The sequence below is a fragment of the Balaenoptera musculus genome, chromosome 7, assembly GCF_009873245.2.
Source record: "Balaenoptera musculus isolate JJ_BM4_2016_0621 chromosome 7, mBalMus1.pri.v3, whole genome shotgun sequence".
Lineage (NCBI taxonomy): Eukaryota > Metazoa > Chordata > Mammalia > Artiodactyla > Balaenopteridae > Balaenoptera > Balaenoptera musculus.
The window spans coordinates 57,243,416-57,268,481 of NC_045791.1; positions in this window are offsets into that span (position 1 = coordinate 57,243,416).

A 25,066-nucleotide genomic window follows, 5' to 3' on the forward strand; every position below is an offset into this window, starting at 1 on the left:
AAAAAGTATTTAAAGAAATAATGACTGAACAAATTTTCAAATTTGATGAAAATTATAATCATACAGATCCAGGAAGCTCAAAGCACCCCAAGAAACATGAATGAACCTCAAAATAATGCTGAGTGAAAGAAGCCAGACCAAAAAGAGTACATAGTCTATGATTTCATATATATGAAAATCTAGAAAATGCAAACCAATTTATAGTGACAGAAAACAGATGAGGGTGGAGAAAGGGCATGGAGGGGTGAGAGAGAGGGGTTACAAAGGGTCAAAGAAAACTTTTGAGGGTGATGGATAAGTTCATATTCTTGATTGTGGTTATGGTTTCATGAGTGTATATATATATGTAAGACTTACCAAATCGTACATTTAAATATATGCTGTTTATTATATGTCAACTGTACCTCAACAAAGCTGTTTAAAAGTTCCAGTTGTTTGTTGTTAGTATATAGAAACATAATAGATTTTTTCATATGGACCCTGTATCCTGCAACTTTGCTAAACTCACTCGTTCTAATAATGCTTGTTATTGTTACTATTATTGTTGCTGTTGTGATTAAAATCATAAACATTATCACAGGAGACATTTAATCCACATGTCAGAGCTTTGCAAACTGTGAACCGCTCTATAAGTTATTTTATTAACTATAATAGAAAAATCTTTTTATTCTCATGGGTACCTAAGCAGAGGGGGTTTCTCCGTAGAAGATTAAGGCCTGGATATACTGAGATCCTAGCAGTCACATGAGAACAGTAATGCACACAGGACTCTAAATACCCAAGGGCCAGGCCATCATCCTTCTCTAACAATTGCAGGAAATGGACTCAGATCCCTTTTCCTTAGAGCTCGTGTGCCAGCTCCCCTGGTAGGGAAGCCCCTGCATCCTGTCTGCTCAGGATTTGATGGTTGGTGATAAAATAGGCCCGCGCTCTCCAAGAGCTGGGAACTGCTCAGAACAGAAGTATTTATGAGTTCCCTGGAAATGCCTGCTGAACGCACCCTGGAACCTGGCTGGAGAGCTTTCCCCTGCACAAGCATGCTTGCTGCTGCTCAGCTATTGAGCTCTTGTCAACACCAGCAGAGCAGGGGAGAGAATTTTCTACAGAGTCCAGCTCATGTTCCTGGCTTGCTATCCATAGCCTTCTACAAAAGACCTTCTCCATCCACTGGCCCTGCCACTGCAGTTTTCCAGTTCCGTGTAACAGGAGTTAGTGTTAGAACAACAGATCCTATTTATGCTTTATGAGGAATTAATTATTCAACTTTGGTAAACTTATTAAAAGTTTACTGTGGGCTGCCAACAGCAGAGGATTATACTAGAGAGCAAATTGGATGTGCTGAAATCCATACATTTATATTCCATTGTTTTCCTAGCACTGTGAGCAAATATTATTTCATATGGACATCACATTTCTCTTTAGTCCTGTCAAACATCTGATGTGCACTCAAGTTTTTCCTTGCTCTATGGATGGCAGTGTGACAAGTTAGGCTTCCAGCTATTCCTCAGGGGCCTTAGCTAAATTCACATACCTCCAATTTCTCCTGCAGCTCTGATTTCCCCTCTTATGGAACTCATCTTTGCTCCAAATGTCTTCTTTAGCAACACAGAAACTTCAGCAATGGGTGAACACATTTTCTCCAAGTTCAGAAATTATTCAGACTTCAAGGTTTTTGGAATTTAAAGGGGATTCTTGGTTTCTGCATCAGGTCACCCATAACACAGTGCAACTTCTGTTTTAAAGTGGGATAAAAACCTTTTTAAGAAGCTTATTGAAATGGCTCAGAAGATTTTATGGACATCAAATAGTTTTTAAAGGACAGTATTTTGATGGTTTAATTATAAGGAAATAGGAAACATGCAGATTAAATTGACCCTAAAACACACATGGTTTTAAAAATTAAGGGCAAAGAATTCTGGCAAAATACATGTCTTGAATCTAAAACACATGAACAAAATCAAAAGGCCCAATGGATTCAGATTATAGCACTTGGACTAAGGTGATCTGTCATATAGAATCCTGAGGAGACCACAGGCCACTCCTTCGTGCTGTCTCTGACCTCCTTGTCACCTGGGATTCACTTTCACACCTCAGTTTTTGCCTCTGAAAATGAATAAAGATACTAAATCCCTCCTCTTGTCATTTCTTTTAGATTCTAAAATAAATTATATGCTCTTTGCATTCCAAGTACATAAAGTTTGTTTCTAAGCAGATCCATTTGTTACCTGAAGGGAGTGATGACTTTTACTCTGTTAAGCTTCTTAATTGTCAGGAAGTGGAGTGTCACTCTTGAGTCATGTAATTAAGAAACCCCAGTGTTTATATTTTCCTAAATACCTAAACAGGTATTTCTAACTTTTCTAGCCACAGAAACTTTTAATCACCTATTAAATGGGTTAAAGGGCACTTGCTTTGGAGATCTCCTCCAGAAGGTCTCCTTCTCTCCTAGTGATTCTTCTTCCGTGGAGCAGAGTTTAGGGATTCCCAGCAGGCAACAAATTTGCTCCTGGTGCCTTGTTTTGGTGCATTTGGTAACTTGTGTGTGTATACTTGTCATTGTCTTTGAAACATCATTTGTGGGAGTCTTTGAGGCTTGTCATGGAGGCATATTCCTCTAGAGAGGTTTTACTTCTGCCTGGCACTTGTGGGCATTACCATTCCTTGACAACCTTTCGTCAAATTCAGAGTTTGAGGTTCTCTGGAACCTCCAGGCAAGGCAAACCCAGCTGCAAATACACACGAGGGTTGACCTGTGGCTGTTATATCTCAGAGACAGATTTCTTTTTTTCCCCCCTCTTTCCTTCCCTTCTCCACCTATGGGTGTAGTGGAGGCTAGTTTACTTCTGATTGACACATACTCTGAGGATGTTGTCTCTGGGGTCCATTTAATGTGGAGAAGGTTTTTTCTTAAGCTCCTCTCCTGCATTGGCCCTAAGCCTTGACCTCTGTACACCTCTGCATCAGACCAACAAAACTTAGCAAATACCTTCTGGATAAAAGCATCTGTGGTGCTCAGGTCTTGCTTTCTTCTCTAGCTTCCCTCTTTCCCTTAGATTTTGCCTGGTATTTCCTTACAGCCTTGTCAGCGTTTACCATACACTTATGAGACTTTTTGGTTAATATTTTATCCAATATTTGTAGTTGTTTTCTGCTGGAAATTTGGTCTGAAAAAAAAACCCTATAGAACTTCCAGAAATAGAACTTCTCTAGATATAAAGTTGAGTTGAAAGTTTCCAACCATCTGATAGTCAACAGATGCTAGCTCAAGGATTTGCATTAAGTCAGGGCTTCAAGGCTTAGAACAAGGAGACCAGTTTCCACTTCTCCTCTACTAGCTGGCAATGCTTGTTCTACCATTTGGCATTTATGAAATCCTGTATCAGAGATTTTATGAGAATCCTATTTATCTGAGCCCTATACTGGCCCTATACCACATATGGTGGTGGTAAATGGGAGTTCTTTTCATACAATTCTAAGGAATTTGGGATGCGACCTATTTTATTTATTTATTTATTTATTTATTTAGGGTTTTTTTGGCCATGACGTGTGCGGCATGTGGGATCTTAGTTCCCCGACCAGGGGTCGAACCTGTGCCCGCTGCAGTGGAAGTGCGGAGTCTTAACCACTGGACGGCCAGGGAAGTCCCGTCGCCTATATTAAAGGCTAAATTTAATTGGTGTGTCCTTCTGCTTGAGGAAAAAATTGATATGTGTTCTAAGTGAGTTATACGATGTCATAAATTTATCCTCAGTAGAAAGCAAACTGGAAGTTGAGAAAAATAGTCTCAACTCCCCCGCTACAGCATTTCCCCACTTTGCCTGAGTTGGTGTTAAACTGGTTTCCATGCTCTATCTCTGTTATCAAAACAAAGAGGGTCCAGCCTGATGCAGAGTGATGCAGGCTCATGCTCAAAGCCAACCACTGACTCCTTCAGGGTCAAAGGGTGGTCTGAAAGCTGAAAGCAGGAAGCAGAATGCAGTGCTCATGTCAGACCTTTCTGGAAGCAAGGACAGTTTGCTTGTGGCCTCACAGACAGGAAAATTCGAGTGGAAAAGAAATGCTCTTCTGCACCTGATGATTCTGTTTCTGACAATGGGCTTCTCTCTTGGCTAACCCCTCATTATGCCTGGGCAACCCCCCCGCACTCAGAGCAGCAGCAGGGCCTGGCAAACAAAGAAGTGTTTTGTAATAGGTGCTCAGTGGATTTTAAAGAATGAATGAAGGAATGAGTGAATGAACAAACGAACAGAATGTCCTTTTCTTCCAGGTTGGCAATGTTCCTTCTGTCCTTCAGAGAGCGTTTGTCACCCTATAGCTCTGTGAAGTGCTTCTTGACTTACTGGAAATAAATGGTACTTTCTTCACAACTGATGCCCTATCGCAGTAGTTTTTCAAAGTGTGGCCCACAGACCACCTATATCCAGATTACCTGGAGTGTTGGTCAAAATTGCTAACTCCTGGGCCCCATTCCACAACTACTGAATCATAATTTCTGGGGATGGGCTCAGGAATCTGCACTTTTAACACAACCCCAGATGATTCTTTTGTACAAAGGAGTTTGAGACGTGTTGTATTATGTGGACATTATCATCACATCAATAAACATTTATTAAGCAAACACTCTGTGGATTGCATATTTTAGTCTCCACTCTATGAAAATGACCTGTAGGAAGTCTGTAATCTGTTTTTATGTATTTTATGAGGTTGTTTGCGTCTTTCCAATGTTGGATGCATCTATTTGCCTTATCACCACAATCATCTTTATTTAAAAAAATCCACACACATAGTGTGCCATGGTGAGGTTTCTATAGAATGAGAAAATATTTCCCTCTAGACTCTAGACAGTTAAAATCTGAACTATGACGTACCATCGAAGACGTACAGTGCAGAACTTAAAGAGTTAGAGAGGAAGGGCGTTCCTTTCAGTTTTCTACAATTTGGAAATTCCTCCAGTCTTGAAATAGTAATTCATTTAAGCAAGTTTGTCTTATCTTTGTCCAATATGGCTTCATATAATTTCCTAATCAGCATTCCTTTCATGAAATGACGCGGGATGAGTCCAGAGTATTTGGCTTGGCTAATTTTCTCTTTGTTAAGGAAAACCCCATGGCTGTAAAAGAAACTGTGTGTTTTTTCTTTCATTTTTTTGAAAGAAAAAATGAATTTCTCAAAATAGGTCCATGTTCCTAAAAAGTAAGCTTGCATAAAAATTGTTCTTTTTGCCAAGTTCAGGAGATTTCTAATGCAGGATAGAAAGGATCAGGTAACACGCTGAAGAGAGAGATTTCCATAATTAACTCTGCTGCATGTGAACAGAAAGCCTCTCCCCTCTCTAAGTAACATCCTGTGTAAAAGAAATGTGGATTAAAAACACAATGACTTAGGGCACTACATCCTTTGTTGCAGACAGTAGGGAGGTAATTGATCAGTTGCTTTTTTATACAATGAGGCAAATCTCAGCTGAATCGCAAACCTCATGTTAAGAGCAACAAAAATATAAAGCGGTACTCGTTTGCAGACCCTGGCGAAGAAACATGTTGCAGCAGATTTACTCTTTCCTTTATAAAGGCCTCAGATTAGAAATCAGCTGTATTGGTAGGTTTTGAGGCCTCATTCGTCATGTGTGGTACTGGCTTGCCAAAGCGAACTGTGTTGCTGCGTAAACACGAGGTCTCCAGGAAAACGGGGTTCTGACACGGGCACACCCAGACCGACCTGGGGACACGCTTGAAGCATGCTTTGCCAAAGAAAAGGAACTGATTAAAAGAAAGGCTGCCAGGAGCCTTGTGAAGAAGAGAGTGTAGAGACATTAAGCCTTCTGGATCGTCTGAGGTTCTGCCACGCTCAGATGAGAAACACGCTGCTCCCTAGGCGGTTGGTACTGTGAAGGAGAGTTCATTACACTTATAAAGATAAAAGCCAATTTTATGACAGCTGAAAGGATTAAAATAAAACATAATATCCTTCAGTTTATGAAGATGCATTGGTGGCCCATTGTCTGGGGTCACCTAGAATCTTGTACCCAGCTATGAGCAATAAGTTTAAATTGTCCAAAAAGAAGAAAACATTTTTTTAAGAAGATTTGGTTGATTTAGTGATTATTTAATAATTGTGCATTGCAGTAATTACAAAGAGTTTGATTTAGCTTCAACTCTCACCTCTCCAGAGGCAAATAGAGGATAGGTTTTTAATTATTTTAAAATGAAATCTCTGGAGCAATTTACGTGCCCTGTACATTTTAACCAATGAAAGGGAAAATCCAAGGCATTTTCTCCTGCAAGCTTCAATTGTGTAAAGGCAAAAGGGGCTAGGAGTTGTATATAACATGGGTGAGCACAGAGTGTGTACTCAAACCAACCAGGAGTCGATAGGAGACGGGTTCCATTGATTAGGTCTGTTCTCTCACCTGCAGGCATCTGGGGGTTGAAAATTTTAAACATTAAAAAGTCCATCCACCAGCTGGAGTCAGCTGCGTGGATATTGTTGCCAGTTCATCTGCAAAACACACAATCTACCTCACTTCTAAAAAAGGGCAAGAAGAGAATCCTTAAATGGGGTAAAACAAATCTCACCATAGATTCAAAAAGGCCAAATCGGTCTTGTTTTTCTCTCTTATCTTTTCCTCCCGGCCCATCTTATGTAAAGATGTTGCCCCTGGTTTATGTCTTTTATATCCTCCTTCATCTAGTGGAATTTGTGCTGTGTTTTAAGAGCTCTTCCGAACCATAAGTAGCATAGTAATTAATTATTGGGTTAGTGAAACAAATTGCACATCAGTGTATTTTAGAATTATTCTGCGATTAGATTTGGTTTATTGAGTTAGAGGAGAAGGAGAATGGGATTTCTGGTTAGACTAGAGGGAGCAGCATGCAGGGTTATGTTCTGAATTGAGAAACATTTTGCGCTTTCTGATTAAATAAAATCAAGCAGTGTATGTATGTGCAGCAGCTGGAAGAGGATAAGGGGAGGGTGATTCCGAGAATCAGATACCATATTCCTTCTTTGGAAGATTTCTGCAACTTTTGGAAAGTCTGTAGCTCATGTACAAGGCTGAAATACTGTCTGGGGAAGATATGCTGAAAGAGGAGAGAAAAGGAGTTGACATGTTGCTGGCATGGGGTCAGTAATGCACGGGGTCAGGAATTTAGAGTATTTCAGATGGCATAACAATTTGGGGCCTGGGATATAAAGGAAGGGAAACAGAAATCACAATGGACATGATGTCCAAACTGTCACATGGCACAGAGATCCCATTCAAGAAAAACTTTCCTTCAACATTTGGAAGTAGTACCCCACTTTCATGATTCCTGGTGTTACGTACTCCTGAAATATTTAGTTACTCATTTTGGGCCCTTTTCACTTACAAACTTTTCTTCCCTACATCAGGGATCCCTCCTCAGACAAGGTCCTCTACAGTCCCTGTACAATGCTGTACAGAGGGCATTTGTCAATGCCTTATATAATCTGGCCACTGGCTCCTTTCAAATCACCTTCCCTGTGTTGCCCCCAGAAGCCTCTTCGCAGCCACTCTGGTTTGTTCTCTGAAGATTCCAAATGCCTCCCTGGGCATTTGCTCAGAGCGCAGCTCACTTTCTGCTTCTCCTCTCCACTTACCCAGATTCTACCCAGCCTTGGAGGTCCAGACAAACGCTGCTCCTCTCAGGAAGCACCCCACCACGCTTTCTCAACCCCCGGAGCCCGTGATGCTTCTTTCTGAGCCGTTAGCTTGGCAATTTGCTGACTGCCATCATATAGATCACGGGTCCCCAATCCCCGGGTCTCGGACCGCTGCTGGTCCTCGGCCTGTTAGGAACCGGCAGCACAGCAGGAGGTGAGCGGCAGGCGAGCCAGCAAAGCTCCATCTGCCGCTCCCCATCGCTCGCATTACCGCCTGAACCGTCATCCCCCTCCCCTCGGCAGTCCGTGGAAACACTGTCTGCCACGAAACCGGTCCCTGGTGCCAAAAAGGTTGGGGACCGCTGATATAGATCATTGTCTTATATTGTTATTGACATCTCAAGGCTCTACTACGCTTTGTCGGTCTTCCTTGACTATTAGTTTCTTGAGCGGAGGGGTTGGGGAATCTAGGACAGTGCCCTCTACGTAGTTTGCATTCAAAAAGTGTACAGTGAGGAACTTGTAAACAGCAACAACAAGAAAGTACTGAGAAATGTTTCCTTCATTCCTTCCTATTAATATTAGATCTATTAAATTTAATTCATTAGATACTTAACTAAAAACCGAAAATTATTAGCATTTAAAAATGCATTTAATTTCTATTAAGGAGGCTTTAAGACACATGGACTATTTTATTTCTTGGCATAATACTTGTATTTTCTCATAAAATGAAATAGAATGATATTACTTTAAAGAAATGACATATTTCGTCACATTCTTGTGTCTGTCCTTTTCCCTGTTACCTTCTTATTGTTGGAGAATAGCAGATGAACTTGCCATGTGGCAAAAAATAAGAAAGGAATGGAGAGACAGATATCACCTTGGCTTTCTGATGCCTTCCTCTGAGAACTGCCCCATGTTTGACCTCATTTCTTCAATCCACACCCACCCACTGCTTCTGTTCTTCTTTTACAGGTTGGGGCTGGGCACGAGTGCAGTGTAATGCTTCATTAAATTACTGACCTGTTGGAATGGGCAGAGCACATCTAGAGGGAGCTAAGTGGTTAATTGCAATTCATGGACCCAGCCAAACTAAAATGCAGCTTGTTCACCAAACCATCCCCCTCCCCCTCCCTTTTCTCTGGATCAATCCCAGCCCTAATTAAAATGTAATATTCTCCTTATGTGACTCTTTGGAAAAGTTTGTGGAATGACCACATAATACAGAGCAGGTTTTCCAGATGTTCCCTGTCTTGGCTGGTATTCACATGCACAGCATCTCCACCCCCAAATTTCTCCACTCTACACTTACCATATGACCTCCTCTCCCTTCCCACTTCTCCTTTGCTGTCCCTGATATGCTGTGCATAACTTCCTGAGTCTGATTGCTGGGCCTTCAGTGTGTAAGAACCATTACTGAAGTGCAGTGGGCCAAGAAAAAAGTAATACTTGCCTCCACGGAGCACTTTTATGCTATTTACAATGGAAAAAACAACTTTGAACTGCTTCCAAAACAACCGGCATTAAAATCACTTCTGTTTGCAGTTGAGATGGATTTTGCAGTTGAGATGGATTTTGCAGTAACCTTTCCAAACCTGCTTCCTCTGAATGTTTTTCAGTCCATAGAGTGGCTTTCTCAGTGAGAATTTAAAATGGTGCCCCTACAAACACTTGGCCTACACCTCAAAAGGTCATTTTCCAACACTCGCTCACGAGTGCTCGTGAAATCAGGGCCTGCAGCCACAAGACCTCCATGAAGGTTGTATAGGCACGGTGATGTTACGAAACACTGTTCCAAACTGCGAATTAATAAGATTGGCCACTATGACACAGCCATCAGGTTTCAGCACATTTTTGATAATGTGATCACTTAGCATGGTTATCTGAGTTTAGCTTCCCATGCCTCTCCCCACACATATTTTCCACATCCCTTCAGCCTTTTGATCCGTGTTCCTTAGCTCTTATGAGAATTTCTCAATGAGAGGTTGCACTATGGCAACCTGTAAGCAAAATCCATGTTCAAAATAATCTAGAGTTTTTTCAAAATTTATGAATTAGTAGCTAATGTTTTCAAGTTGCAAGATTTCACTCACAGATTTGGACTCCTGGCCTCGAGAGAGAGAGAGACAGAGAGAGAGAGAATTTAGACGTAGCACTGTTCTGTTGGAACGGAGTCCAGTGGCTGCTTCCTTCATGGGGGGCAGGAACCATCCGCTTGTTGGACCTTCTGATTCCAGGCACGCTTTCCCATCACCTACCTGGCATTTGACTTTAACATTTTGAGTCATAACTATTTCAGTTCAAATATTTTATAGACAGAAATTCAGCCAAGTAAGACATGTTTGAAGCCAGATGTTGTTGGTTAGCTTAAAAAAAAAAAATCTAAGTTCTTCCTCCTGGGTAATATGTCTCATTTATCTATATTCTTGACACTGGTTTCCCAAGTAAACTGAGGTCTCTCGCACAGCATACCCTAGTGGTTAATAGCAAGGGCTTTGGAGTCATGTAGCCTTGACTACTTTCTAGCTGCATGGTGCTGGGAAATTGCTTAAACTCTTTGTGCTTCAGTTTTCCTATCTCTAAAATAGAAATACACCTTAAGCCAGTGGTTCTCAACGGTAGTGTGCATCAGAGTCACCTGGAGGGCTTGTTAGATCATGGCGGGCTGGTCCTATCTCCAGTCTCTGATTCAGTAGGTCTGGGATGGGGCCTGAGAATCTGTAACATCTCTAACTAGTTCCCTGTTGCTGCTCCAGCACCCACACTTTTAGAACGACTGCCTAATCCCCTAGGTGAAGATTAAAAGTGATAATTGTAAACAGAAATATAGATCAATGGAACAGGATAGAAAGCCCAGAGATAAACCCATGCACATATGGTCACCTTATTTTTGATAAAGGAGGCAAGACTATACAATGGAGAAAAGACAGCCTCTTCAATAAGTGGTGCTGGGAAAACTGGACAGCTACATGTAAAAGAGTGAAATTAGAACACTCCCTAACACCATACACAAAAATAAACTCAGAATGGATTAAAGACCTAAATGTAAGGCCAGACACTATAAAACTCTTAGAGGAAAACATAGGCAGAACACTCTATGACATAAACCACAGCAAGATCCTTTTTGACCCTCCTCCTAGAGAAATGGAAATAAAAACAAAAATAAACAAATGGGACCTAATGAAACTTCAAAGCTTTTGCACAGCAAAGGAAAATATAAACAAGACAAAAAGACAACCCTCAGAATGGGAGAAAATATTTGCAAATGAAGCAACTGACAAAGGATTAATCTCCAAAATATACAAGCAGCTCATGCAGCTCAATACCAAAAAAACAAACAACCCAATCCAAAAATGGGCAGAAAACCTAAATAGACATTTCTCCAGAGAAGATATACAGACTGCCAACAAACACATGAAAGGATGCTCAACATCACTAATCATTAGAGAAATGCAAATCAAAACTACAATGAAGTATCGCCTCACACTGGTCAGAATGGCCATCATCAAAAAATTTACAAACAGTAAATGCTGGAGAGGGTGTGGAGAAAAGGGAACCCTCTTGCACTGTTGGTGGAAATGTAAATTGATACAGCCACTACGGAGAACAGGATGGAGGTTCCTTAAAAAGCTAAAAATAGAACTACCATACAACCCAGCAATCCCACTACTGGGCATATACCCTGAGAAAACCATAATTCAAAAAGAGTCATGTACCACAATGTTCATTGCAGCACTATTTACAATAGCCAGGACATGGAAGCAACCTAAGTGTCCATCGACAGATGAATGCATAAAGAAGATGTGGCACATATATGCAATGGAATATTACTCAGCCATAAAAAGAAACGAAATCGAGTTACTTGTAGTGAGGTGGATGGACCTAGAGACTGTCATACAGAGTGAAGTAAGTCAGAAAGAGAAAAACAAATACCATATGCTAACACATGTATATGGAATCTAAAAAACAAAATTGGTTCTGAAGAACCTAGGGGCAGGACAGGAATAAAGACACAAATGTAAAGAATGGACTTGAGGACATGGGGAGGGGGAAGGGTAAGCTGGGACGAAGTGAGAGAATGCATGGACATATATACACTACCAAATGTAAAATAGATAGCTAGCGGGAAGCAGCCGCATAGCACAGGGAGATCAGCTGGGTGCTTTGTGACCACCTAGAGGGGTGGGATAGGGAGGGTGGGAGGGAGACACAAGAGGGAGGAGATATGGGGATATATGTATATGTACAGCTGATTCACTTTGTTATAAAGCAGAAACTAACACACCATTGTAAAGCAATTATACTCCAATAAAGATGTTAAAAAAATAATAAAAAATTTTTTTAAAGTGATAATTGTGCAAAACACAGGGTTTAGTGAGTTAGTCATTTGACTGAAATAAAAAGTTATATTTAATTTGTTAGAGGTTCAATGTTTAACTCTATGCAAAACCTGATGAATCATTGCATTTTGATAAACAGTATAGATTAATGGCGATTCCACATATAACTATACTATTTCATTTCTGAAACCTTTTTATCTTCATACTGCAAAAGGGAAAATCCACACCTTAACCTCATTTTGGTCTTAACCTGGGTTTGTCTCTTGTTCTTCCCCCACTGTAAGGGAAGGATTAATAGATTTGCCCAAAGCATTGAAAGGAAAGGTGAGCAAGAAAGGAATTATCTTAGATTGCCATGAATAAGTCACATTCTCTTCTCCTGTTGGCCCCTGCTTGTTTTGTGCCCTCCTGGAAGCTAGACACAGCAATGGAGGAATCATCTCTCACCTGCATGGAACACAAAGCAATCGTGGCCCACCAGCTGTGTGCTCCTTCCCCTTTCCCTTCTTTGCCTCAGTGATGAGCAGTGAGAAGTGATATGACTTCACATCAGACTTGGGAAGCATGGGAGTGAGTTCCATGCAGACTTAAAATCACTGGACAAACACTTTCCCCCCTCCCTCCCCTCCTTCCCTCCCTCCTTTCCTTCCTTCCTTCCCTTCCTCTCTCTCCCCCTTCTTCCTCTCTCCTTTTTTCCTATACTTTGATATTAAATATCATAGGAGTATAGTATGTATTTTGCAATACTGGCAACTGACACCTATTAAAAAGAGACTCTAGAACTCAATCCATCTTCCCTGATTCTAAAAGAAATAAGTTCTAGCATGGTGTTCAGCTATATTCCACTCACAAAAATAGCTCTGGTGTATATGCAACAAATAGAAGCTGTATAAATGACACCTGGAGTGTAATGCATTATACCTAATTAAAAATTTAAGGACTCCTAATTTTTAAAAAGTTTGACCAATACACTGTACTCCACTTCCTCCTGTAGTAGACCATGTGGAATTTTAATACCCCTTCATTTGGGAGAAATGGGAATGAGTATGAAGGGCAGGGGTTTTGGAGAGGCACTAGGGAATCTTTCCCTAAGGGTCCGGCTTGTTGTATTGTGAATGTTGTTATCCAAGAAGTCTGTGGAACCCCCTTTTCTGAAGATTTTAGGGAATGTTCTAAGTGCAGTTTTCCCCAGAGGCAGCAGACTGGACTGAACGACCTCAAGAGGCTCCTTTCCAGACTGCGATTTTGTGAATATTTTTGTCATACAAACTATGCCTTGTGTCCTAGCACTCCAGATGCTTATAAAGCACCATGTGTCCTCCACTGCAGGCTGACTGCAGTTCCTAAAAGGAACAATTCTAATAAAACACCCACTCCAGAGAGGCGGAGACCATCGAGTCAAAAATGGCTGTGACTTAGCATAACCTTTGAGGTAGAAGCTCTCGGCTGGTGTTGAAATTTAATACTGCGTTATAATTCAGGATGCTAAATCAGTGTATAAAAAGGGATCAATACCCAGTAAAACTGCAAGCAAGGCTGGCATAGACCACACTTCATTTCCCTCTAAACCCTCCCAACTTGTCTCCAGCTCTGCTTGACACTGTGTCATTTGACATTACTTAGTCCATAAAACTTATAATGGGCAACAGTAAGACTGGGCAGTTACTGTGGCATAAAATGGGAGAAAAAAGTTACCAGACCATCAAATATGGACATTGTTTTCTAGCCAAATGTTTTAGTAATGATAAATCAGCAGTCCCTGATTAACACAGATGTGATGAAACGTCTACACCATTGATCAGTTTTCATTATGAACTATACTTACAGGCTCGATCTGAAAAGACTCAATTATTCCATAAACTACTTCCAATCTGTGAATAAAGTTTCATTTGTGAAATAGAAATAGGAGGCGTTTTAGGAACATTTCAATACATTTCATCTGGAGATTTTTCTCAAGTAGACCCAGTTGGGTTGGAAGTCTTAGAAAAATAGATTGAGTTTCCCTGATGCCATTTACAAGATAGGCCAGAAAGGAAGCCACAAGAAGCACTTTGCTGCTGAGATTTTGAAGATCTTCCATCCTATAGCTTATTTGACATCATCAGATGATGCTGAGTATTAGGAAAGCATAGAAGAATGGCGAGGAATTGAAACTGCAGAAACAAGGACATATTTGTATCAAAAAACTGGAAGGAAGAGAAAGAATTCTCCCCTTCAGGGCACCATTCACCCCCCTTTCTTCCTGCCTATGAGCCAAGTTAATGAACAGCTCTTTACAAGATGTGGAAGCTTAGAATTACATTGCTTTAAAGTATGAGGGCTTCAGTGTTCTGGCCTAAGAGCCAGCCAGTATCTTTTTCAACTTGAGAACAAGCCGTCTGGCAGATCTCTCAAGTTCTAAACTAACTGATCAAAAAAATTCTCTTCTTATTTCAGGTCTTTCCAAAGAAAGAAAGAAATGCAGTCCAACAGTGACAGTGCTAGTAATGGAGAAACACACCCAAGCCCCAATTATACGCTAATTCCAGGAGACTTTTCCTGTATCTTGTAATGATATTTCAAGGTATGTGTTTGACTTGTGGTGGACTCAACTGTACTTAATGAGTCATGGAAGAATAGGATTTTATTTGTTCTTAGAATTAGGTTGAAGCATCTTCCCTACCCTCCACTCCTTCATTCTGAGACATACCCAGGCCCTCTCTACCCTCACCCCAATGTTACCTCAAAGCACCCTTCCCTTAGGAGCAATGTGTGGTGAGTATTCAGCACACCTCCCACTGCTTTGTATCATCTGGGCTTTTGGACAACCCTGCAGACATAGTTCTGGGCCTTTCTCATGAAGCAGTAGCAGCCTTGCAAGAGTTTTGCCAGGAAAAAAGAAAAACGAACTGGACTTCACAATCAACCAGATAACAAGCGTGAACAGACCCGTTCTCAGACCAAATCAACATTTCTACTCCCGTCCTGACAACTATAAATTCAGAAGTCGTCACCACATAAAGTACCTCATGCACAAATACTTGAACTCTGACTTCCTTTCAACAGCCTTAATGGTACTGCTCACCATATCATTTTAACGTGCTCCGGTGTTGTAATGTCATAAATGACAGTCTCAACTACAATCGTAGCCCCAGTTGCCAAGCCTAACTCTACAACAGTTCTGTCATATAACATGTGGCTCTGATGGGGTACACACAAGGGACCTCCCCTCAAGCCCTCTGCTCTCCCAGGCCTTTCCTTCTCTATTAGAATAAGGAAGCCTGCAATCCACCACTGAAAAGCACAGACACGAAAATAATTAACCATCTCTTCTGTTCAGCTGTAACTTATATTCCCTATGAGAAGGAAAATGGAGGAAAAAAAAAAATCAAGGCCCAGAGACCCACGTTTCATTTGGAACACTAGGGGTTCTTGGTGAAGATCATTAAAGTGTGGTTTGAAATATTTTCCTTTTCTCATCAAGTCACTAGCCCTGTAATTGATGTCATAAAAAATATCTGTGTTCAGTTGCAGTGGGTTTCTCGGGTCCTTTCAAGTTATCAATTATTTACATCCCAATGAAATGAAAAAGTGCTGTAAGCCAGGTCCTGAAATGCCACCAAGGAGTCTGAGGGTGGCATTGTTAATCTCGAGCATTGCACCCACGAAGGGGGCATTAGTACTCTATTTGGGAAGTTCATTTCTCCTTCTCTGTCATACATTATCTGTGTGGGTTTTATTGCTTCTCCTCATAAACAGTCTCATTGGGCTTTTTGTTTGTTTGTTCACACCCTCCACAATTTATACTCTTAAGGATGAAAGGAAAAACACCAGCTCCTTCAGCCAACACAGGCCCCTTTCCTCTGTATATCTGGGGCTTTAACCATTTCTTCCTGTATTCCCGTAGCACCCAGGGAGTTTTCTTCACTTACCAAAGTTCACATGGTCCAGATTTGACAGAAAATTGTGTTAGGGAATGGCGGGATTTCATTGGTGTTCAGAGTCTTTCCCTTCTATTATTTCCTTCTGCTTTAATTTCCCCTCCCCGAACTTTCTTCCCCCGCTCATGCGGCAGAGTAACTCCAGCAGGACCAGATCTCATACTATTACTTGTCCTTGTGGAAAGCAGCAGAAAACGTTTGGTGATAAGTCTTAAGACCCAAACTTGGCCATCATTCCTTTAGTGATATACAAAGGCATCTTGGCTAACATACAATCCTCACATATCCTGCTAAAGAACTTTATGGGTATGGCTGGTAAAATGTGATACTACATCTTTTGCCAATTCGTTATTTTCAGGCTTCTTTGGGATTGTCCTTTAATAGGCCTCACTGTCGCAACTGGAGACACTTGATGGAATCAGAGTTTCTTCTAAACCTTAGAGTGCAATAGGCTTACGCTTTTCCATCATTCAAAGGGCAGATTCAAATCTACACAAATCTGTTCCTAATCAACCCATTTCTCTGATCTACAGAGCATAAATTAGTTTGTTATAAATGAGGTGGCAGGCAAAAGCCCTAACGTTTTTGAGAGCGGCAGCAAAGTTCTTTCTAGGACTGAGGAAGGCATATATATTATTATTCCCCATGTAGTCAAAAGGGAAGTTTTGAAGATATACAGGGCCATGCTGGTTAGACAGGACTGCAGCCACGGTCCTTTTTAACGCTGCAGTTGTGTGTTCTATATTTACCGTTCCCCAGATAGTTAACCATCTAAACTGGCAGGGCGGGGCTGGGTGTGGGCAAATTCTGCCAACATCCAGATCCTGAAAACCTCAGCAACTTGATTAACTTTGGAGACTTACAGTCCCATTTGCCAACCAGCATTATGCCATCCAGAGCTTCACAACACACTGTAACAATAGAGCTAACTAATAGTCCTCTCTCCTTCATTTACTGAAAAGAAAACACTGTTCAGAACATAAGATAATATGTTTATTTAATGCAACTTTAAGGAAAGAGAGAGGGACATTTTTGCAAAGTGATTAAAAGCAACTTATAAAAGTAGGTGCCTGGGATGAAGGACCCAGTGGTGGTGGTGACTTCCGCTCAAAGGTCCAGTGTCCTGTAGGATGGTGGAGCATCCTGTGGCTGAGAATTCTGTGTTTCCTGTTCAGAGGAAGCAGAAGGGAGCTGGAAAAGAGGGAGTGGGGGAAGGAGCAGGTGCGTAGGGGCGGGGGGAAAGAAATCCTCTCTAAGCTTTCCCTTGATCTTAACCAGGGGCCAACACTTGACAGTTCTTTTAATAGAATGTGGTTCTGTCAAGGACAAAGCAAGTGCAGCTTAAAGAAGCCGCTGCACCTGATTTTAAAGCTGAAAGAGAATAGGGGTTGCTTATGTGGAGAAACCACTCAAAATGTTCTGAAATGTGGGAAGAGAGGGGCGTGAATTTATAAGGAAGAAAATAGGTGCAAATACACCCCCATTAACCTGATTTGTTCTTAGTGCTACAGGATCTGTATTTTCTATCATAGGTCACGATGAATGCTTTCTTTTAGGTCAAGCTTAATGTTTTTCAAAGCGTGTTCATACACATTGTGTCCCTTGTTCCTCAGGTAGGTGGCCTGACTGGTGTCCTCTTTCCCAGTTTATGGCTAAAAGGGGTAAGTGAGTTGCCTTAGGTCACACAGTCCCAACCTGGAAAGAGACCTCTTGGCTCCTGTTTGCAGCTGCTCAGACTTTGCAGACCCCTCCATCCTCCCTTGCTCAGCAGGGCTCCGTGCTGGTCCCTGTTCTCGGTGGCAACTTGGTAAGCGCTGACTGATGAATTAATTGGCAATGGTGATAATGACTGCTCTCAAGTACCTACAACAAAAGTTGTTGTTTTCCTCAGGGATCTGCCCAGCACTGATGTACCTAGGGTTGGCATTAGAAAAATAATGAACAATATCAGTGGATATTAGTGACTGAGGAAGCAGACTCCGATTTAGCTCTAGACACCACACTGAGATTCACACAATTAGAAGTTTATAGTCAAGGGTGGGATGATACAGTCCATTAATATTTCTAACAGTTACACGGCTCCATTTGGACCAGGCTCAGCTCTTATAAAACGCAGATTCATTACACTGACTCAGACAGGAGCCAGGGGAACATATTCAAGGGCAGTGCCACTATTTGCAAGCATACTTGAAGAACTATTTTGGTATCCTAAAGTTGAAATGGAAGTTGGGCAAGTTCGCCGGAAAGTCAGTCCTTGTCCTTTGCTTGCCTTGTTGCTTGTCTTGTCCACGCGGGCTGAAGATTCAAACACAACGAGAAGGAAAGCATCTAGAGTCATCTGCTCAGAGAACATGGCTGAGGATTTCACCAAAGTGGATCTGAGATACGAATTATCCTGTCTGGGACACAGTGGCATAGGCAGCCAGTGTAATTATGGTTACTCAGAGGATGAATTGAGTAATTTGGTCTTTCAAATTCCCTTTGGAGTTTGAAATATCCAGATGGACTATATTAAACAAACCAGCATCCAGTTTTAGAATCTCCAGACTTAGAATAATGAGAAACCTGTTCCACTTACAGCCTTTCTATTACAAAGAGGTACTTCTTGGTACTAAGAACTTCTTGAATATAATTTCATTCCTTATCCCCAATTTTTCCTTTCCAGTGGAGAAACTATGAGAAAGGTAAAATAACTCATCCAAAGTCACACAGCTATGAAGTGAGGGGCAAGCTTTCCTAAAGGCCATACTCTGAAATCTACCTTGGAGCTCTAGGAGACATCGTGCTATAAGCTATGATGAGTCATTTCAGCCTGGAGATTCAGGGAGAGGAGGGGAGCGAAGGGGGCAAAATGGGGCAGCTGGAAGATGAAGATGACAACATTCACCTATGTCACCATTGGCTGGGACTGGCTGTGCAGTCGGGCTGAGGGGTGACATGGTTCTCTGATGCTTGGGGATGAGAATCAGGACCATTTGAGGAGACCAGTTAGCAAGTAAGCATCTTGATAACTGCTTAAAAATGCATGTGAAGCTGGAATATATACAAGCTCTAGAAGAGCGTGTAGATGTGCTGTAGGACTGGCCAGGCCTAAGCATTAATACTACCCTGCAGTGGTTTTCAACGACCATGGCATTCTGATGCATGCAGTACTGGTCTTGCCAACTAAAGCCACTTTCAAGAGCTTTTCTATTCTCTTCTTGTGTTTCCATAAGCTATAACCACTGTAGTCAATATTTTCTACCAATATATTCTAATCATTGAACACTGAGCCTGGTCTGAGAAGTTGGTTCCTGGAATCCCTAACAGTGATGAAGACAGTTCTTGATCATCTGCATATGGATTGGCCAAGGCCAGTTTTTACTGCCGGGCTGATTTCTCCCTGCCACACAGACCCTTCCGAGACAGTTCCTCTCACACTCTGTCACTGGGTGCTCAGGGAGGGCACATTAATTTTAATATTGGCTTTAGTCAAACCTCATTAGGAAGGTCAATATACTGCCCCAGCCCCATTAAATAATCTGTTTGAAACACTGAATAAATAACACTTAGATTATCCATAGTTTTGGATCATCAAGGCAGATTTTTCCTTCCAGTATTGCAGCTAATTTAAGACTGCAAGGAAGGAGTTTTAAACATTGCTTTTGGCTTAAGCCCAACAATGTTGCAACGTGATATTTAGAGCTCATGAATCAAGAGACAAACATGTATGGCCAGGTGTGGTTTGACATAAAAATTTCTGTGAGACAGTTGGTCTCTCTGTATGATAAATGGTCAAAAATCCCATTCGTTTCTAATGTCTGTGCTTTAAAAGTTAAGGTAAATATACAGAAGCCTTCCTTTTCTTTGCTTGGCATTTATCTTCTCAAGTGTGGAGGTCCATTTGATTAATGTCTAGTCATTTAAGGGAAAAGATGTCTTCTCTAAGTTGCATGAAATGTGAAATGATTAGGTCATGCTTCTGGGGAGTTTTTATGTTCAGTTACTTAAACTTTTTTAAAAACTTAAGAAAAATTTTTTTGTGTGTTATGTCTGCTCCAAGGAGACCCTCGTAACTTAACAGATGAGTTTGTTTCCTGATGTCGATTCTTCTTTAGCACAAGCCTCCATCTGCTGGCAGTGCTGGCTTTGAAATCTGGCAGTGCCCAAGCCTTTGTGGGTAAGGGTCTCATCTGGTGGGCACCCATACACCAACTGATCACTCATTCATACTTTCATTATGAAATTCTGAAAGAAAAATGTCCATTCTAATTTGAAAATTACATTCCACGTCGTTGGCCATTTATAGCATCAAGGCTATTGCTTTCCGTTATATTATGATCTAGTTTGGGTTTTGATTTTTGTTGTGTGTGTGCTGTCGTTTTCCCCTAGTGGACTAACATAGTTTCAAACATTGTATAAATAGCCCAGTTCCATTTGCTAGTTTCCACAATTCTTTAAAATCAAGATACCGGATAGAATAACGTTTTGATGGCTAGAGTCTATTATCAGCATATGACACAAGCCTGGTTTTTGAAAAGGCATAAATCAGATAACAGTTCCAGTGATGCTGCACTCTTTTGATTTTTCAAAGCTTTCTGTCAAGGCTGCCTTTCCCTGCATCTTTTGATAATAAGAGAATTAGATCATTGGCGTCATCACAAGATGCATCTGGCAGCAGCTTTTCTTCATCATTATCGTTACCAGGGGTTGTGGTGTTGGATTTCTTTCAGTTCCATTTGTTTTATGTCTGTATGTTTCTCAGTTCTCACAGCCTCTGTGTGTGTGTGTGTGTGTGTGTGTGTGTGTGGTGTAAGGAGACAGAGAGACAGACTGAGAGAGATTAGGAGAGAACTGAAAGAAGTTGGGAAAAGAACAGGCAGCAGTGTGCCGAGGATTCCTTCCTGCTCTACTCATATCCCGATTCTTTACGTAGTAAGAATAATTGCCTACCAGGCCTAATTAGCCACTCCTGGCCTTACAATTCTTAGCAGAGGGACACTGAGGTTTCCTCTGGAACCATTCCTGGTCTTTCTATTCCCTCACTCGCCACCTAATCACCCTCTTTAAGGGTCAGAGGCTTTGGCACGTGTGGCATTAACAGATACACACTACTATATATAAAGTAGATAAACAACAAGGACCTGCTGCATAGCACAGGGAACTATAGTCAATATCTTATAATAACCTATAATGGAAAAGAATCTGAAAAAGAATATATATGTATGTATATATATATATAATATGTATAACTGAATCACTGTGCTGTACACCTGAAACTAGCACAGCATTGTAAATCAACTATACTCCAAAATATGGCCCCACCAGAATGTGTAGCATGCAGGGGGGCTGAGTATGTAGTTTCCCTTAAGAAAAACGGGACTGCCAACAAAAGAAAGGGGAAGGGATGCTGGACTGCCAAAAAGAGCGCCTCACCAACCCCTACTGTGCTTGGCCCCAGACTGAATAGAACTAGTTGGTTATTTTTTCACTTTGGCAGCAGATAAATGGCAAAGAAGATGCTAGGAGGATATGGCATCTTGAAGGAAAGCAAAGACACAGATTTTCTCAATTCTTGGTGACATGTCACAATAACTCCATTAAGTGTTGTTCACCTACTTGATATCTTTAGGCTTGATTCCTGTGTTGAAAACATTGCTTCAGTTTCTAAGAATTTGCCTGCTGCATTTGCTAGGTCTAAAATTCATAGCTGTAGTGTAATATTTGCAGATGCATAGAAACTGGGTGCTGCTGCATAATAGGTGGGTGGCTTGTGACAGGTCACTTAACTCTTTTTCTCATTTTATCAAGTTTTCTCTTTTGTATATTTTCTCATTAGCGCAAAATTAGCATAAAACTGTCTATTTCCGGATTGTTGTGAAGATTAGAGGGGATATATGTATATGTATAGCTGATTCACTTTGTTATAAAGCAGAAACTAACACACCACTGTAAAGCAATTATACTCCAATAAAGATGTTAAAAGTAAATAAATTAAAACAATGAGATTGTAAACGAAGTCCCTTCCTTTACATGTAGTAGATGCTCAGTAAATTGTAGATATTATTACCATTATGTAGTTATAGAAAACTCTTCCCTACTCTTCTTTGTCTCTCAATTCTGTTGCCCTTAGGCCCTTGTCAATGATTAACCTCCTCCATTTAGGCAAAAGCAGCCTAAACAATGAGATAATTCATCTCAATAATAACTTGAGATCAAAAGAGAAAGTGGGAGTAGGACAATTGTAAAATTAATAAATTCAGCAATTGATTGATGTCATCAAGTCCCCAGCCTCTTTCTTTTGCTCTGCCATTCTCAGTGTGTTGACTTTGTTCCTAGGGTGTGTCCTCTCATAGTTACAAAGTGGCTGCTCCAGCTCCAGCTATCATGTTCCAGCACAACAGCAGCAGGACAAGAGGGAAAGTTTCTTCTCGTGTATTTCTTTTTGTCAAGCAGTAAAATTTTTCCAGAACTCCTGGCCCTGGTGAGACTTTTTCCTTGGGTTCCATCTGGCAGCCACCCCACAGCTCTGAGATCTCCTCTTAGGACAGCCAGTGTTCCCCAGTCTCCAGTTCTCCTCTCCTTCCCGAGCACATAGCTGAGCTATTCTTCCCGCCCCCTGAGAGCTAAGTGAAACCCTGAGACAGAGTTCTGGCTGATGGAATGTGGGCAGAAGCTACATTGGCTACCACCAGGCCTGGCCATAAAACCTTCTGTCAACCTTCCAGGCTCTCCCCCTCACTGTCCTTGGGGCTGAGAGTGAGATTCTCTGAGAGCCTAGAAGATGGAAGATCCTCGTGAAGGAAGGGGCCTGGACCCTTGACTCACTGCATAGAAGAGGTGGCCCCAGGAGCACTTCCCAGGCAGGGATGTTCACATGGGCCCAGGGTGAGCAAGCGCCTGAGACTTGTAACAGCTGCTAGCATCACACCCTGACTTATTTATTATTATTATTTTTACGAGAGCAATTCTGGTTCTAGTAGTTTTCAAAAGTATGTTTTGATTTACAAGAAAAACTCTAGGAAGTTGCTATCTTTGAAAAGAGAATACATTTGAGCAAAGCACTGATAACATCTTCAGAGATAGTATCCAACATTCTGCAGGGTGGTCAATTTTCAGGAGAATATACATTTCCAGTAAAAATCAGGACACTTGCTTTAGCCTCAATTTTGGGAAGAAATTATTATAAGTGGTTCTGTTCCTGCATTAGTGAAATCCCTTATTCCCATCGTGTGCTTGTCATCTAACTGCTCATTTGCAGGTATTCAACATTTCCAATAAGAGTATTCCCTTACCTGCTTTTAAATCATTACTGTTTTTATAGCGGCTTCATTATTTCTTAATTGTCCTAATTTTCTTTCTTACCCATTCTTGTTAAAAGCTGATTAAAATTTGAATAATTTCAGCATTCTGGAAACAAAATGAATTTCAGGTTTACATTCCTTTGTCAGTGAAAGCCAGAAGAGGAAGTCAGGGAGGACAATTCCAGATTAACCTCAACTGAATTTAATAAGGCCTTTGTGCACATCCTCATGGCACTCAGAATTTGGTCATGTTAGGGCCAGAAGGGATCTCAGTGATCATTCAGTCCGCACCCCTCAGTTGCTGATGAGGCAACTAAGATCTACAGAGGGCTGCACAGTTAGATAATGTTGAAGGCAGAGTTAGTCCAGGTCCAACAATTTCCATGAAATGAGCTGTGTGGAATTAAACCAGTGCATTTGAGTGAGGTTTCCCCCTCCCCTGGATTGTCATCTGTCTCTCTGGCTTCCTACTCTGCCCCTAACCCAGGGTCTACAAGGTAAAGGCACTAACAAGACACCACTGGCTTACCAGTAGGCTGATGTATAGAGGCTTCTGCCAAAACAGTGAGTCCAAATAAACTTTTCACAAAAGACTCTTTTATTCCCACCCCCTCTGTTCTCTGATCCTGAGTTCACTGCTGTCCTTGCTTGAATTGTCTTAGGGCAAAACAAGACAGGAAGGGGTCTTCTATTCCCTACAATTAATGAGATACCCTCTTCCGTAACATTCTTCGAATCCATTAGGAGAGTCACTACCATCCACGATACGTGTTTAGGCATATGAACATTTCTTCCCTCAGCTTGGGAATATTGAACTCTTGTATCCCCTGTGACTTTGAGCTAAACTCCTCACCTTTCTGACCCTTAGTTTCTCATCAGTAAAGTTAGGGGTTGGTTCAGACTGCCATTGTCACTTCCATTTGGAATTAATTGATCAATCAATTCAACAGTATTTGACAGCCATAATGGAAAGCTTTGGGATTAAAAAAAGAAAAAGAAATCTCTTCTGCCCTTGAGAAGCTCCTAATCTGGCTTGAAGTCTTTGGTTTTTCTAGATGGGGTAAAGGAAATGGATGGGTAAGTGGTTCCCTGGGGAAGATCTGGTTCTCACAATCACACCGGAAATGTGGAATCCAGGGATATCTCCTGAATCTGGCTGGATTTTTAAGCCTTTATTGACACTTCTCTTTTTATCATTATCGTAGATCATGTTCTTGAGACTTGAATTCTCTCACCTGTGTTAAAAATCTTTCTCTTTATCTTTCATCTGTTCCGCGTTCTCCTTTTCAGTTTTCTTTTGAGAATGTCAACATTTAATAATTAGGTTTTAGATTCTTTGCACAGGTCACCCTTTGATGCACTTATCCTTGCCTCCAATTCCTCCTACGCAGAACTTTGGCTTATATTTTTATTTTACAAAGCAGTTCTTTCTTAATATGTTGCTATAAAACTGTACCCAATTGATCAAAGGAGAGGAGTTCCTTCTCTCTGCTTTGCTTCCACTTTAAAATTCTGGATATTTGTCAATCATATCAGACAGTGGTCAGAGGAAACTTGAAGGAACGGTGGAAACAACCCAGGGAAGCCTGCCTATCAAAAGCTTCCTGGAAGTTTGTGCTTGGTCTGCAGACATGGAACCTCTATGATCCATTGTGTTGCCTCATCTCAGACTGCTCTGATGCTCTGAAAATCCAAAACATGTCCACCAGCTGGTCTCCATTCCTGTCTTCTCTTTTCTGCATTTGCCGTTAGCAGTGGATACATCAGAGATTACCTGTGTCAATTTGGACTTCAGTTTCTTAATTGAGTCAAATCATCTTAGCCTGGAAATGGTTTTTCCCCAATATGAGCATTATAATCCTTCATGGTACCTTTCTACCTGCAGCTGACTCTGGCACATGGACTT